We start from the raw sequence: 14701 nt of genomic DNA, 5'->3' as shown, positions 1-14701 counted from the left end.
TCATCTCATCACTGAAGGAAGAGGGAACAGAAATTGTATGAGAATGCATGTGTCCACAAAGCAACAGAACGATGGTTATCTTTCCCTTAGGCATTATTTTTTAAACACAAACAGCTCCAAAGGAAGAGGGAAATCAGTCAGAGGCCTTGGGGATTCAAATGGAGGAAATCCTCCTACAGGATGAAGCTACACATCCTATAGAAAGTACACAAACAGCATTGTAAGCTGGACGTTGTTATATTTCTCTGAAGTTTTACCTTTTCCAAACTCTTTAAACCATGAATTGTTTTATTCTGCCAAAATAGATGAGCTAATAATTTGGCTGCCTGCTATTAAAGGAGGTTAAAAGACAAGCAGAGAAAAGTCCCGTAAATAAAACATAACCAAAATATTTCAGTTGATTTAAATATAGTCTTAGCACTTTAGAATTGATAATACTATCAGGGCCAAATGTTGAATAACAAATAATCAAAATAAGAGTGTTGAGTTGCAACAGCTGTTAAATGGTCAAATCGGCCATTTAATGAAGGCGAAAAAATGTTCCAATTGTTTCATAATGTGAAGACATCTGAATGTCTGATAAAATTTTTAACTTTTCAAATTGGTATGGAGGGGAGCATTATTATTGATTGCCATTGTCTAGCCTTTGATTGTTCTGAATCTAGAAAACTGGACTTTTACTTATTTTCTGAAACTTTGCCCCAAGATAGATCTCTATGCTCCGGTACAACAAAAAAATTTTTTAATAAACAAACAAGATTCATGGCTTCGAAATGTCTTATATGGACCTTCAAAGGCTTCATGGTGCACCACCATTGGTGGAATGTGTCCTTGGTTTAGACTCTTAGAAGCAATCATGTGTTTTTCCCTCTTACCCCTGCCCTCTGACCTGCATTCTATCATGACTAGAGATGTGCACCAACACCAAACCCAAAAAGTTAACTTTTCTTTTTTTTTTTTTTGAAACGGAGTCTCGCTGTCGCCCAGGCTGGAGTGCAGTGGCGCGATCTCGGCCCACTGCAAGCTCCGCCCCCCAGGGTTCACGCCATTCTCCTGCCTCAGCCTCCCGTGTAGTTGGGACTATAGGCGCCCGCCACCTCGCCCGACTAATTTTTTTTTGTATTTTTAGTAGAGACGGGGTTTCACTGTGTCAGCCAGGATGGTCTCAATCTCCTGACCTCGTGATCCGCCCGCCTCGGCCTCCCAAAGTGCTGGGATTACAGGCGTGAGCCACCGCGCCTGGCCTTTTTTTTTTTTTTTTTTTTGAGACGGAGTCTCGCTCTGTCGCCCAGGCCGGAGTGCAATGGCGCAATCTCGGCTCACTGCAAGCTCCTCCTCCCGTGTTCAAGCGCTTCTCCTGCCTCAGCCTCTGGAGTAGCTGGGACTTCAGGTGCCCGCCACCACGCCCGGCTAATTTTTTGTATTTTTAGTACAGACGGGGTTTCACCGTGTTAGCCAGGATGGTCTCGATCTCCTGACTTCGTGATCCGCCCACTTCAGCCTCCCAAAGTGCTGGGATTACAGGCATGAGCCACCGCACCGGGCCCCAAAGTTTACCGTTCTTTAACCCAAAAAGCCAGGTGGGTTTTTGCTTGTTTGTTTTGTTTCTGTTTTCAAACCAGGCACGACCTGTGGTGACCAGCAATGGGAAAAATGGAAGGAGCTCTCTAATCCTGTCCGCAGCTTCCCTGCCCATCACTCATGCACACCCACATACCCCTCAGGCCCACGGAGTTACTTTATGATGACCACTGGCATGTTTAGATTCCTCAGATGTAGGAAGAACTTCAAAGTACGAATTCCTTTCATGGGGACACAAGTTTTAAACTATGTTTCATAACTGTGAGCAATAGAAAAAATGGGGCCATCTAGGGATACACTTAACATTCCTGGGACTCTGGGCATAACACAATGCTCACGTAATTCTGTAACTAGAATGTTATAGTAAGGTTTTTGCTCTAAGCAATTCATGGCAGATAATTTAAATAGACATCAAATCTAATGTGTTGTGAAGAGAAATGCTGCCTGTGGCTCCTTGGTTCTTTACATGAGTCAGTGTATGCAAGCATCTAGTGTAGTTCCTGGCCCACATTAGACCTCGAGCCCTTCTTCCAAATGAGCCTGAGCTCGACAGAGGCTGTGAAATGCCTCTAGCTAGTTTCCCTCCCATTGCAAACAGATCTTGGCCTAACACCTGCTCAAAGTCCACTTATGTCATCCCATCTGTGTTTCTCAAAATCGGATCTACAGCCCAACTCCATCTCAAACACTTGGTGGGGTGAGAGTTAAAAATGCATATTTCTAGGCCCTTCTCCAGGCCTACAGATTCCAAAGCTCTGGGAAAGGGGCCTAAGGATCCACCTTTTTATCAAGCTCCCAAAGTCATTCACTAAAGCTTGAGAATCCCTGATATACAGCTTCACAGTTCTATCCCTCTATTAACTTAAACCCTGGAAAAAGAATTTCTGCACAATGTCAACAGAGCCTGTTACAAAAATGACTTCATTGTTACTTAAAGTTATGCTCTCTTTCTTTATGGATGTCTAATTCAAGAGCCATCTGAGGGCTCATTTCAGTATCTTTTATACTGAAGTTAAGATTCTGTTGACTCCATAAATCTCTGTATTTTATACAAGAACCCATACCATTCATTGGTGATTTCATTTATTTGCAAGGAGAAAAAAAAAATCTATCTGCTGATGGATTTATTTGCTTCCTGTTGTCAGAAAATGAAAAATATATAAATGTGTTTCTCTTACAGCTTTAGCTACTGGAAATCTTGTAGCAATTTTCTTGCCTAAGTGTGGCAATCTGTTCAATTCTGTGCTCCAAATATATTTACTCTTTCTTCTCCTTTGGGGTGAACTCTGTTTTGTTTCACATTTAAATGGCATAGGCAGTGACTTCTGAACCACTTTAGACAGGGTATAAATTTTTACAAACTAGAGAGCATTTTCTTGCAGTGTTGTATTCTTGGCATGCAGCAATTCCTGAATAGCCACTTGTGTCCAGATAAGAACTTGCTTGTTGTAGGATGCAGAACTAGTAGTACTGTCTTCTGTCCAATGAGTCTCTTCATCAGTTTGGATACTTGGGTCCGATTATGTTTGTTTTGCTCATCTGCTTTTACAAATGCAAGCCAGAGACAGGGAATTATGATGCGCTTCCAATGCTTTCAGAATCCACTCGCCCTTTGTAGACCATGAATTTCTGAAGCACCATAGCGTCTCCATGGCTACCTGACAAAATCACTAAGGCTGCCAGCGCCTGCTTCTATGTGACAGAGTGTGAACTAAACAAATGACTACAGCCAACACAAGTAGAGGATTTGCATCTCTGACTCCTGTAGGGGGAGATGTTGAGCATCCAACTGAAGCCCAGCAATATTCCTGGCAGTGGCTGTATCAAGATTTGCTTTGGTGGTAGCCAAACCCTCATGCATAGGACGTAGCCCCATGAGTCATTTTCACCCCCAAACCTCCTACTGTTTATTAATCACTTTTGGCAACCACATACTCATGGTGAAGTTTTAGTTGGAACAGCAATGAATTTTGCTTAACTTTGCTTCCCTGTGTGAGTCCTGTGCTTCCCTCAGCACCCAATACCAAAGCACTAGTTACTTAACCGAGCCTTTCAATGTCCCCAGAAGTTTCTTTTTAAATTATTTTATTTATTTTATTTTTACAAAATTCAGGTGGTAAAAATATGGAATGCTTCAGTAATTTGCGTGTCATCCTTGCACAGAGACCATGCTAATCTTCTCTGTATCATTCCAATGTTAATGTATGTGCTGCTGAAGTGAGTACCCAGAAGTTTCTTTATACATACGTATCATGAGACAGCTTCCATTTCAGTCCAACTCAAACACAATGAAGAAATCCTCTTTGAAATACCCCTGCTGAACTGTTATTATCCACACCACCTAATAACAAAATTCCTTAAGGGCAGTATGGCCTAGGGTTTAAGTGCACACACTTTGGGTTCAAAAAGACCAGGATTCAAATCCTGGTCCTGCCTCTTACTATGTGTGCCATTGGGCAAGTTACACAATCTCTCTAAGAACAGTTTCTTCATCTGCAAAGTATGGATATTAGTAGTACTATTTCAAGAGTAGTTATTATAACTAAATGATTTAAGAATTTAGCACATAGTAAGCGCTTAATAAAATAGTATTTATTAGTACTCACAGAGTAATCTGCTCTGAGATGAACAGCTCTATTGATAGCAAGTTCTTTCTTATACTAAACAGATAAAACTTTGTCTCATTTGTCTCACTCTTTCTTCCTAGTTCTGCCTTCAGAAGCTATCCAGAATAAGTATATTCCTTATTCCACACAATAGCACTTTAAATATTTGAGGGAGCTATTGTGTGCCTCCTTTCATATATTTGAGAACAGGTATCATTTTTTTCCAGTTTGACTTTATTTAGTTCCTTCAGCTGTGTCCCACATGACTTTGGATCTCTCACCATCTGTGACAGAGCTAGCTAGATGCTCCCCAATCCATTTCGTCTTCTTGGGCATACAAGAATACCCTAGCCATTAGGTTGGGGCATGTGACTGGGTTTCGGCCAATAAAGCAAGATTAAACGTATGTGTGCTACTTCTATGCCAGGCCATGTGTCTTATGAGATCTTCCTTGATCTCTTTCACTCACTGACTTGCTTAGTGCAGAGGATCCAGTGGAAAATTCTCAGGACACATAAGAGGCATGGAATCTGTGAGATGGAAGAAGCTTGAATCCCTGCGTCAGCACATAGAAGGCTACTTCTCACGCACCTGTCAGACTGTGGCATGAGTGTTGTATTAAGCCATTAAGACTTGAGGGTTGGGCCAGGTGCAGTGGCCCACACCTGTAATCCCAGCACTTTTGAGAGGCTAAGGTGGGAGGACTCCTTGAGTCCAGGCATTTGAGACCAGCCTGGGCAACATAGCAAGACCCCTATCTCTACAGAAAATTTAAAAATTAGCTGGGTGTGGTGGCTCTGTTGTAGTCCCAGCTACTTGGGAGGCTGAGGTGGGAGGATAGGTTGGGCCCAGGAGGTCAAGTCTGCAGTGAGCCATGATCATGCCACTGCACTCCAGCCTGGTGAAAGAGCAAGACCTTGTCTTAAAAAAGAAAAAAAAAAAAGGCTTGAGTGTTTATTTGTCACTGCAATATATCCTAGCCTGCCATGGCTGATATATCTTTGTAGTTACCATTCTCTGGACATGCACTAGCCTGTCAATGTCACTTTTAAAAGATGATATCCAGAAATGAACACAGTTTTTCAAATGTGACCTGATCCTGATGGAATAAAACTGGAAAACTACTTGCTTCTTTTGTTGTTGTTTTTTTCCTGAGCACCATATTTATTTTTTTTCAGTGCTTTCCAAAGTTGCCTTATGCTTAGCAACCACATTACACATACACAGGTGGTACAAGCTACATTTGTAGTTAACTAAAAACACTGCAGTATTTTTCAAGCCAACTGCCATCAAGCTACGTGTGGCACAGTCAGTGTTCACCAAATATCCCATTTGCTTTCCTGCACTTCCCAGCCTCCCTCACAGTTTGGTTGGGGCCATGTTTATAGTTTCAGGAGCAGAAATAAAGTGTTACTCCTGGGCCAAGGCGGTTAAAAGCCAGTATGTGTCTTCCATTCCTCTCTTCCCCTGCTGCAGATACCTTGGAGGACACATTCCACGTGAAGGTAGGCTTCCCATCAGACTTTGCATCCATGAGAAATAAATGTTTACTCTTTAAAATACTGAAATTTCAGTCTGTTTGTTGTGGTATCTAACATTAGTTAACCTGACTCCTCAGTGAGAGGTGAAGCCAGCTGGACTTCCTGGGTTGAGTGGGGACTTGGAGAACTTTTCTGTCTTAGTAAAATGCACCAATCAGTGCTCTGTAAAAATGCACCAATCAGTGCTCTGTAGCTAGCTAGAGGTTCGTAAAATGCACCAATCAGCACTCTGTAAAATGGACCAATCAGCAGGACATGGGTGGGGACAAATAAGGGAATAAAAGCTGGCCACTCCAGCCAGCAGTGGCAGCCCACTCGGGTCCTCTTCCACGCTGTGGATCCTTTGGTTTTTACTCTTCACAATAAATCTTGCTGCTGCTCACTCTTTGTGTCCCTGCCACCTTTAAGAGCTGTAATACCGCGAAGGTCCGTGGCTTCATTCTTGAAGTCAGTGGGACCATGAACCCACCAGAAGGAACAAACTCCAGACACACCAGGCTGCTACTTGTGCACTTTAATTTTTGTACTTTTGCACTTTAATTCAAAACTTTGTATTTATTTTTATTAACTTTTAAATTTTTTACTCATGAATTACATACCTACAGAAAAGTGCCATATCATAAGTGAATTAATTCAGTAAATTTTCACATACCCACTGAATGCACATGTGTAACTAAAAAAAAATTACCAAACCTTAGAAGCCCCTTCACACCCTCTGACAGCTACTGTCTGCCCAACAGTAACCACTCCCCTGCCTTCTAGCAGCACAGATTATTTCTGTGTTTTTGTGTTTTATATACACGGAATCATACTGTGTGTACTCCCTTGCCCAGTATTACATTTGTAAGTTTCATCCACAATGTCTTGTATGGCTATTGTTGGTTTATTTTTGTTGTTAGAAATACTCCATTATGTAATTATACTGCCTCTTCATTCTCTTAATGGTATATTTGATAAAACAAAATTTCTTAATTTTAATATAGTCTAATTAACCAGTTTTTTTCTTTATAGTTAGCACATTTTATGTCCTGTTTAAGCTATCCTTGCCTACTCCAGAATCATGGAATCGTTCTACTACATTTCCTTTTAAAAACTTTATTGTTTTACTTTTAAAATTTAGATTGACAACTCACCTGGAGTAAAATTTTGGGGCATGGTATGAGGCAGAAATCAAAATAAACTTTTTTCGTTTGGATATCCAGCTGACCCAACACCTTTTACTGTCAAGACCATCGTTTCTGTTAAAGGATGCATTGAAGGACTTTTTGTTTTTCTTTTTTTATCATAAGTCAGGCAACATGCATGTGTGGATTCTGTTTCTAGACTTTCTATTCTGTTTCTTTTGGTCATTTTGCCTTTCCTTTGCCAATACTACATGTTTTAATCAGCCTTGATATATCTGATGACGTATATCCTTTAATTTTGTTCTGCTTCTAAAATGCTTTTACTATTCTAGTTTCTTTGTATTTACACACTTATTTTGAACTACCTGGGCAATCTCTGCAAAATAATCTGTGGTGTTTTGACCGGAATTTTGTTGAATCTATATATTTATTTATGTAGAACTTACTTCTTCCCCTCCCCGCCCTACCCCCTGCCCCCTGCCCCCCGAGATGAAGTCTCGCTCACTGTGTCGCCCAGGCTGGAGTGCAGTGGCATGATCTCGGCTTGCTGCAACTTCCGCCTCCTAGGTTCAAGCAGTTCTCCCTGCCTCGGCCTCCTGAGTAGCTGGGATTACAGGCACCCGCCATCACGCCCGGCTAATTTATGTATTTTTTAGTAGAGACGGGGTTTCGCCATGTTGGCCAGGCTGGTCTTGAACTCCTGACCTCAGGTGATCCATCTGCCTTGGCCTCCCAAAGTGCTGGAATTATAGGCTTGAACCACAGCACCTGGCCAGAACTCGCTTTTTTATAATACTGAGTCTTCCAATCCATTAGTCTGGTCTCTTCCTCTGCTTGTTTAGGCGTTCTTTTAATTTCTCCCAATAATGTTTTGTAATGTTTAGGGTAAGAGTCTTGCATGTGTCTTTTGTTACATGTATATCTAGGTAGTTAATAGTTTTTTTGCTGTTGCAAATGACATTTTATTTTCTATTTGTTTGTTGCTGGTATATAAAAATACAATGATTTTTGTATATATGTCTTGTATCCAGAGACCTTGCCAAATTCATATAACAATATAATTTGTCTGTAGATTCTTTTAGACTTTTTACATATGCAGTCATGTTATCTGTGAATGATGACACTTTGTTTCCTACCTTCCAATCCTTATTCTTCTCTCTAGTGTATTTTATCTTTCATTTTTAAGTCTAAAATTCCAACTGGTTGAGGTAATTTCAAATCATGATTTTATAACCTAGAATATTATCTGCTTCCCCACAGTTTGTCAAATTTGTGAATAACAAAGGTGCATTCTGTGTGCTCATTCATATCAGTGTCCAATAAAATGTTTTTGTTTTTGTTTTTGTTTTTGAGACGAATCTCGCTCTGTCACTCAGGCTGGAGTGCAATGGCGCGATCTCGGCTCACTACAGGCTCCGCCTCCCGGGTTCATGCCATTCTCCTGCCTCAGCCTGCCAAGTAGCTGGGAATACAGGCGCCAGCCACCGTGCCCGGCTAATTTTTTGTATTTTTAGTAGAGACGGGGTTTCACCGTGTTAGCCAGGATGGTCTCAATCTCCTTACCTCGTGATCCACCCGCCTCGGCCTCCCAAAGTGCTGGGATTATAGGCGCCCGCCACTGCGCCCAGCCAAAAATTTTTAAATAAGGCTGAAAACAAAGCCATGGAGAAGACCCCAGGAGATTTATTTCCAGGTTGAAACTAATCAATTAGTTCTCTTTGGATGCAAGTATTCAAACTATGACTTGATCCATCTAAATGTGTCTCAGTCAGTATCCATTTCTTCTCTAAAATATCATGAGATATTTCATCAAATTTTACTTGAAATCAATGTATATTATGGGCTGACAATTCTCTTATCTCTTTAGACTGAAGATCTTATGAAAGATGTAAAATGTTTATTTACTCCTCTCTTAATGAATAACTATGCTGACCTCTTGGTGATGACTACTTCTCTTTCTAAGTAATCATAAAATATCTGCTAAGAATTTGTCCTGGCATTTTACTAGGAACCTATGTTTTCATGGATATGAATTTGCTGGAAGCCACTTTTCTCTCCTTTGGGGGGACTTCATGTACCAAGCTGCTCATCTCTAGTTTCCTATCATGTTTCCTGGCCTCTACAGCTTTTAAGAAATTATTAATAATGATTTGAGAGTGCCAATAATACAAGTGACGTCAGTTCTATGAGTTATAATCTGTCTGTTGTTCAGAATGTAAATTTCCTCAATGCAGCAAGTAAATATCTAATCATCTCCTCATTTAGTGTATCGGTCAGGGTCCCCGCAGGACATAGAATCCCCTCCTCACCCCCCAGAGGGATAACGTGAAGAGACTTTAATAGAAGGACAACTTAGAGGGATGTGGGCAGAGTTAAGGAAACAGACAGGGATGGTGCAGCACCCAGAGATAATGGAAAGCTGGTTAAGACTCTGAATGAGTCAGGGTGGCAGAAAGAACTAGATGACCCACTTAAACTAGGTAATTGAGGGAAGGGACCACTTACAAAGCTGTGGGCAGTGTTTAAGATATACAAGAGGTGATGGTTCAATATCTTGGGGCTAGTAAGGACAGGGGAAGTGAATAGCCCTGGGTCTGAATGAATAAGTGGAGGAAACCATTGTTAGAATCCACAGAGATTGTAGTATAAGACAGCCCTGACAGCAGCACTGTGTGGCCTTTCGTAGAGGCCCATTGCCCACAGCCAACCCAGCATTGTTGGGGAGGGAGTGTCAGAGGTATATGAGGACAGGGGAATGAATGCCCCAATCTCACCCTCCTCACTCTGAAATCCTGCTGATGCCTCTTATTGGCCTTGGCCAATGCCAGAGGAAAGGGAGGCTTTTAGTGAAGTCCATACAGGAGAGCCACCTGGGGACAGAGCAAGGTGGAGGATCGGGGTGAGTGGGTTCAGAAGAGCAAAGAACAGCCAGCACAACTCCTTAAGCCCAAAGAGCAAGAGAAGGAAGTGTTGTTGCTAGAACTGTCTGCAAACTGAAACTGGAATAGAGGAGGGTCCATTGGTGTGAAGGAATGAGACACCAAAGCCGGGGAAGGTGCTGGGAAGAAACACCCCAGCCTCTCTCTCACCCAGCTCTAAACTGTCCACCAGTGCTTCCCACTAGCCAAACCCAACAAGAAGGCAATTAGCAAGAGAGCCTATGTGACACAGAGAAGGGTAGAGATGAAGAAGAACCAGCACACTTAAGGAATCCTCTTAGCCATGTTTACTTCACATGCCTCAGTTGAGAGGTTAGTTTATTTCACATGCCCCAGTTCTAAAAAACAGGGAAATAAAATCAGAATTGAGTGACTGTCTCTTTTTAGTGTCATCTAATATACCAACCTGTCCAAATAGTAGGCTCTCCTTCCTTTTTCTCCTGTTAGGAAGCTCTTCAAAAATTCTTTGTGTTATCCTTAGAATTCCTCACGAGTCATTGCGTTCCGGGTTTCAGACGCTCACACATTTAAAAAATATTTATAAGCTTTTGCCTAGTGGTAAACTCTGTGCTAGAAAATCATGGGATATGGCTTTGAACAAGCACAGCCAGAGTGCAGTGCACAGGTGACCTCGACTCAAGGACCCTACAGACCACTCTTCCTCCGACCATCCTAAGAACAATCTCTTTCTAACCTGGGAAAGCCCTGTGCTCCCTAGACACTCTGCCCCTACCCAAGAAAGCTGTCTTTCTTTTTGCTTAAGGACTCCTAAAGCCTCAAATTCTTGGAAACAAAAGCTAGAAAGTCTTAGATATTTTACAACACTACAAATCTCTTCCGAGACAAGGAAGCTTAGGGTCGCTTTCTTTCTCAAACAGGGGTAATGGAAAAAAGAGAAAACACCATGAGAAAAAAATATAAGAACTGATGACCCAGTGACATTTGGCTGCCTTCTCATCTTCCATTGCTTGGGTGTGTCCTTTTAAACTCTGAGCTCGCCAGCAAGCTCCTCTACCACTTCTCGTCTGTTAGTTGTTTCCACTTCTTCCTCACTGTAATCATTTTCAACACATTCTCAAGATTTCATTTTAAGAAATGTCCATTCACTTTGTATCACCTATCCTTTTGGACTCTCTGGTCATGAGAAAACACCAAAAAACATTGTGAAATGAGTTTTCATATATAGGACAAACCCAATATTGTCCTCATTGACTATTCAATGGCCTGTAAAATGGGTATAATTACTTTTTCCCCCAATGTTGGCTTAACTTTCACAGCAACTATATACTCATTGCTGATCAATTATTTCAGAGATATGGTTCTTCTCATTTTATCCTCTGTATCCTGGAGGATTGAATCATCAATTTATCTGCTTTTTAAAAGAGAAAACACATAAATTGTTTATTTTAGGAGATTGAGACTTCCAACAAAAGTCCAGTGGTGCTATTCGGTGCATAAGAATAAACAAACTTAAATATATACCTGACAATAAATAATAGCACATTAAACATGCCAACGTGGAGTTCGCAAGCCGAAGTTGCCCATGAGGGAGTCCTGTGTCTTGTGGAAGTAGTGCTGCATTAGTACTTTCACCCAGGTTAGCCAGTGGCTGGAAGCAGCCCACAGGAAGTTTGGCCTCAGTGTGAACACAGTGCTATCCAGCAGGATAGCAGCTGGGGTCATCAGGCAATTGTGTTCCCTGCATCAGGATGTCTGATTAACGTATTTGCATGGCCATCACAACCATGTTAATAGATTAAAATTAGAAAAGCTGTAAGATTAGCTTTTAAAATAAAAAGATGAAAAAATACTTGTTTTAGTCCAATATTCATTTGTTATTTTTAAAAAATGCTTAGCAAACTGGTGTGATTCCGTCCTGCGTGGCTGTTCTCCTGAGCAGCGGTTATCTCCATCTGCCTTTTTTCCCACCTAAGTGCGTGCTGCTACCCAATGGAAGATTTGATGGACATGGACATGAGCCTCCTGAGGCCCCAGAACTATCTTTTCGGTTGTGAACTAAAGGCCGACAAATATGATCACTTTAAGGTGGATAATGATGAAAATGAGCGCCAGTTATCTTTTTTTATTATTATTTTTTATTTTTTTACAGTTATCTTTAAGAACAGTCAGTTTAGGGGCTGGTGCAAAGGATGAATTGCACCTTGTTGAAGCAGAGGCAATGAATTACAAAAGCAGTCTAATTAAAGTAACACTGGCAACTTTGAAAATGTCTGTACAGCCAATGGCTTCCCTTGGGGGCTTTGAAATCACACCACCAGTGGTCTTACAGTTGACGTGTGGTTCAGGGCCAGTGCATATTAGTAGATAGTGCTTAGTAGCTGTGGAGGAAGATGCAGAGTCAGAAGATGAAAAGGAGGAGGATGTGAAACTCTTAAGGATATCTGGAAAGCGGTCTGCCTCTGGAGGTGGTAGCAAGGTTCCACAGAAAAAAGTAAAACTTCCTGCTGATGAAGATGACGATGATGATGAAAATGGTGATAATGATGAGTTTGATGATGAGGAAGCTGAAGCACCAGTAAAGAAATCTGTATGAGATACTCTAGCCAAAGATGCACAAAAGTCAAATCAGAATGGAAAAGACTCAAAACCATCATCAACACCAAGATCAAAAGGATAAGAATCCTTCAAAAAACAAGAAAAAAACTCCTAAAACACCAAAAGGACCTAGTTCTGTAGAAGACATTAAAGCAAAAATGCAAGCAAGTATAGAAAAAAGTGGTTCTCTTCCCAAAGTGGAAGCCAAGTTCATCAATTATGTGAAGAATTGCTTCCAGATGACTGAGCAGGAGGCTATTCAAGATCTCTAGCAATGGAGGAAGTCTTTTTAAGAAAATAGTTTAAACAATTTGTTAAAAATTTTCCGTCTTATTTCATTTCTGTAACAGATGATATCTGGCTGTCCTTTTTATAATGCACAGTAAGAACTTTCCCTACCATGTTTAATAAATGTTGTCCAAGTTCCACTGCCAAGAATGTGTTGTCCAAAATGCCTGTTTAGCTTTTAAAGATGGAATTCCACCCTTTGCTTGGTTTTAAGTATGTATGGAATGTTATAATAGGACATAGTAGTAGTGGTGGTCAGACATGGAAATGGTAGGGAGACAAAAATATACACGTGAAATAAAACTCAGTATTTAAAAAAAAATACTTAGCAAATAGGACCCGAAGTGAACACACTTCACTGGAAAAGCACATCTACAAAAAAAAAATCCAAAAGAATATGCAGAAGAACTATCATAATTAAAAAGAGGGTTTGACAAGAATGTTGGATATAAAATCAATATATAAATGTCAGTTGTGTTACTGTACAACATAAACAAAATATTAAGAAATGTATCTTCAATAAGGTTTTTTAAACTTTCTTCTTGAAGTTATTGCATATATTTTCTGAATTTATTCCTAGATACCTTATTTTAATTCTTTTTAAAGTGGTATAGTTTTAGAACACTAAATATATGCAGAGGTATGCTATGTATTTAGATGTGAAAATTTAATGTATAAATATATGTAAGTATATAAATACTTTCTCCCCAAACTGACCTTTAAAGTTAATGAAATTCCAATCCTAATACCAACAAGATTTTTCATAGAACTTGGTAAGTTAACTCTAAAATTTACATAAAACAAATAGCCAAGGTACTCCTGAAGAGGACCATCAGAAAGCAAGATTTATTACAGAGCCATAGTTATTAGGGGAAGTCAATTTTAGGTCAACCAAATAGAGTTAACTGAAACAAAATAGAGTCCATAAATAGACCCACATCCACATGTGGGTGGCATTACACATCAGTAAAATGATGGAACAAATGAAGACCTACATTGAAAAAATAGAAGCGTATCCCAACTTCATACTATCTTCAAAAAAATCAGTTTCAAACACCTTGTGGACTTATATGTGAAAGGCAAACTTAAAAACCTTTAGAGAAAATATGTTTATGATCTCAGGTAAGAGATTTTTTAAAATGGAACCCAAACACACAAACTTAAAAGGAAAACACTTTGAGCAGAAATTATCAATTTTATCTCAGCCAAGAAGACATCATAAAGGTCATGTAAAGATAAGTCACAAAATGGAAATATGCGCTTGTAACATAAATAACAAAGAACCAGAATTCAGAAAATAAGAAGAACTCCTTAAAGTAAAGGAGAAATAGGGAGGAAAAAAAACACAGAAAAAAATGGATAGAAGGCTTATACTGCAATTTTACATAAGAGAAAACATAAATAGCCAAAAAACATAAAATGTACTCAACCTCATTTGTAACCTGAAAAATATGAAGTAAAACGCATGGAGATACCTTTTTTTTTTTTTTTTTTTTGGAGATGGAGTCTCACTCTTGTCGCCCAGGCTGGAGTGCAGTGGCACGATCTCGGCTCACCACAACCTTCGCCTCTCGGGTTTAAGCAATTCTCCTGCCTCAGCCTCCTGAGTAGCTGGGATTACAGGTGCCTGCCACCACGCCCAGCTAATTTTTGTACTTTTAATAGAGACGGGGTTTTGCCATGTTGGCCAGGCTGGTCTCAAACTCCTGACCTCAGGTGATCCGCCAGTCTTGGCCTCCCAAGGCGCTGGGAGAGATACTCTTTTATACCCATCAGACTAAGAAAAATTAAATGAGTCATGTTGGCAATGATGTGAGGAAAAGGAAACTTTTGACAACTATATTCAGGTATACTTGATATACAAAGAACTAGACATATTTAATGTAGGCAAGTTGATGGGTTTGAACAAATACAAACACCTGTGATATCATCACAATTAAGATAATAGACATATCCAACACTGCCCAAAGTTTTCTTGTGCCTCTTTGTTTTCTTGTTTTGTTTATTCATTTTGTTTTGTTTTGGTTTGGTTTTAGCAGTACAAACACTTGAGATCTATCCTCTTA

The 14701-nt window shown here is 40.2% G+C and overlaps 1 long non-coding RNA gene, 1 other non-coding gene and 1 pseudogene across 2 annotated transcripts in view; 2 read left to right on the top strand and 1 right to left on the bottom strand.

The window, feature by feature from the left end:
* LOC134737412 (uncharacterized) overlaps nt 1-14701 on the top strand; it is a 66932-nt gene that overhangs the window by 25923 nt on the left and 26308 nt on the right. The gene's annotated exons all lie outside the window — the stretch shown is intronic.
* Nucleotides 3700-3806, bottom strand: LOC129488901 (U6 spliceosomal RNA). Its single transcript, XR_008659747.1, has one exon. It is a non-coding gene; the product is annotated as a U6 spliceosomal RNA (small nuclear RNA).
* On the top strand, nt 11701-12901 carry LOC129488317 (nucleophosmin-like; annotated as a pseudogene).

Source organism: Symphalangus syndactylus, chromosome 8 (assembly GCF_028878055.3).
Source record: "Symphalangus syndactylus isolate Jambi chromosome 8, NHGRI_mSymSyn1-v2.1_pri, whole genome shotgun sequence".
NCBI lineage: Eukaryota > Metazoa > Chordata > Mammalia > Primates > Hylobatidae > Symphalangus > Symphalangus syndactylus.
Note: the sequence above shows the minus strand (reverse complement) of the source record. Positions and strands in the feature narration are given on the sequence as shown.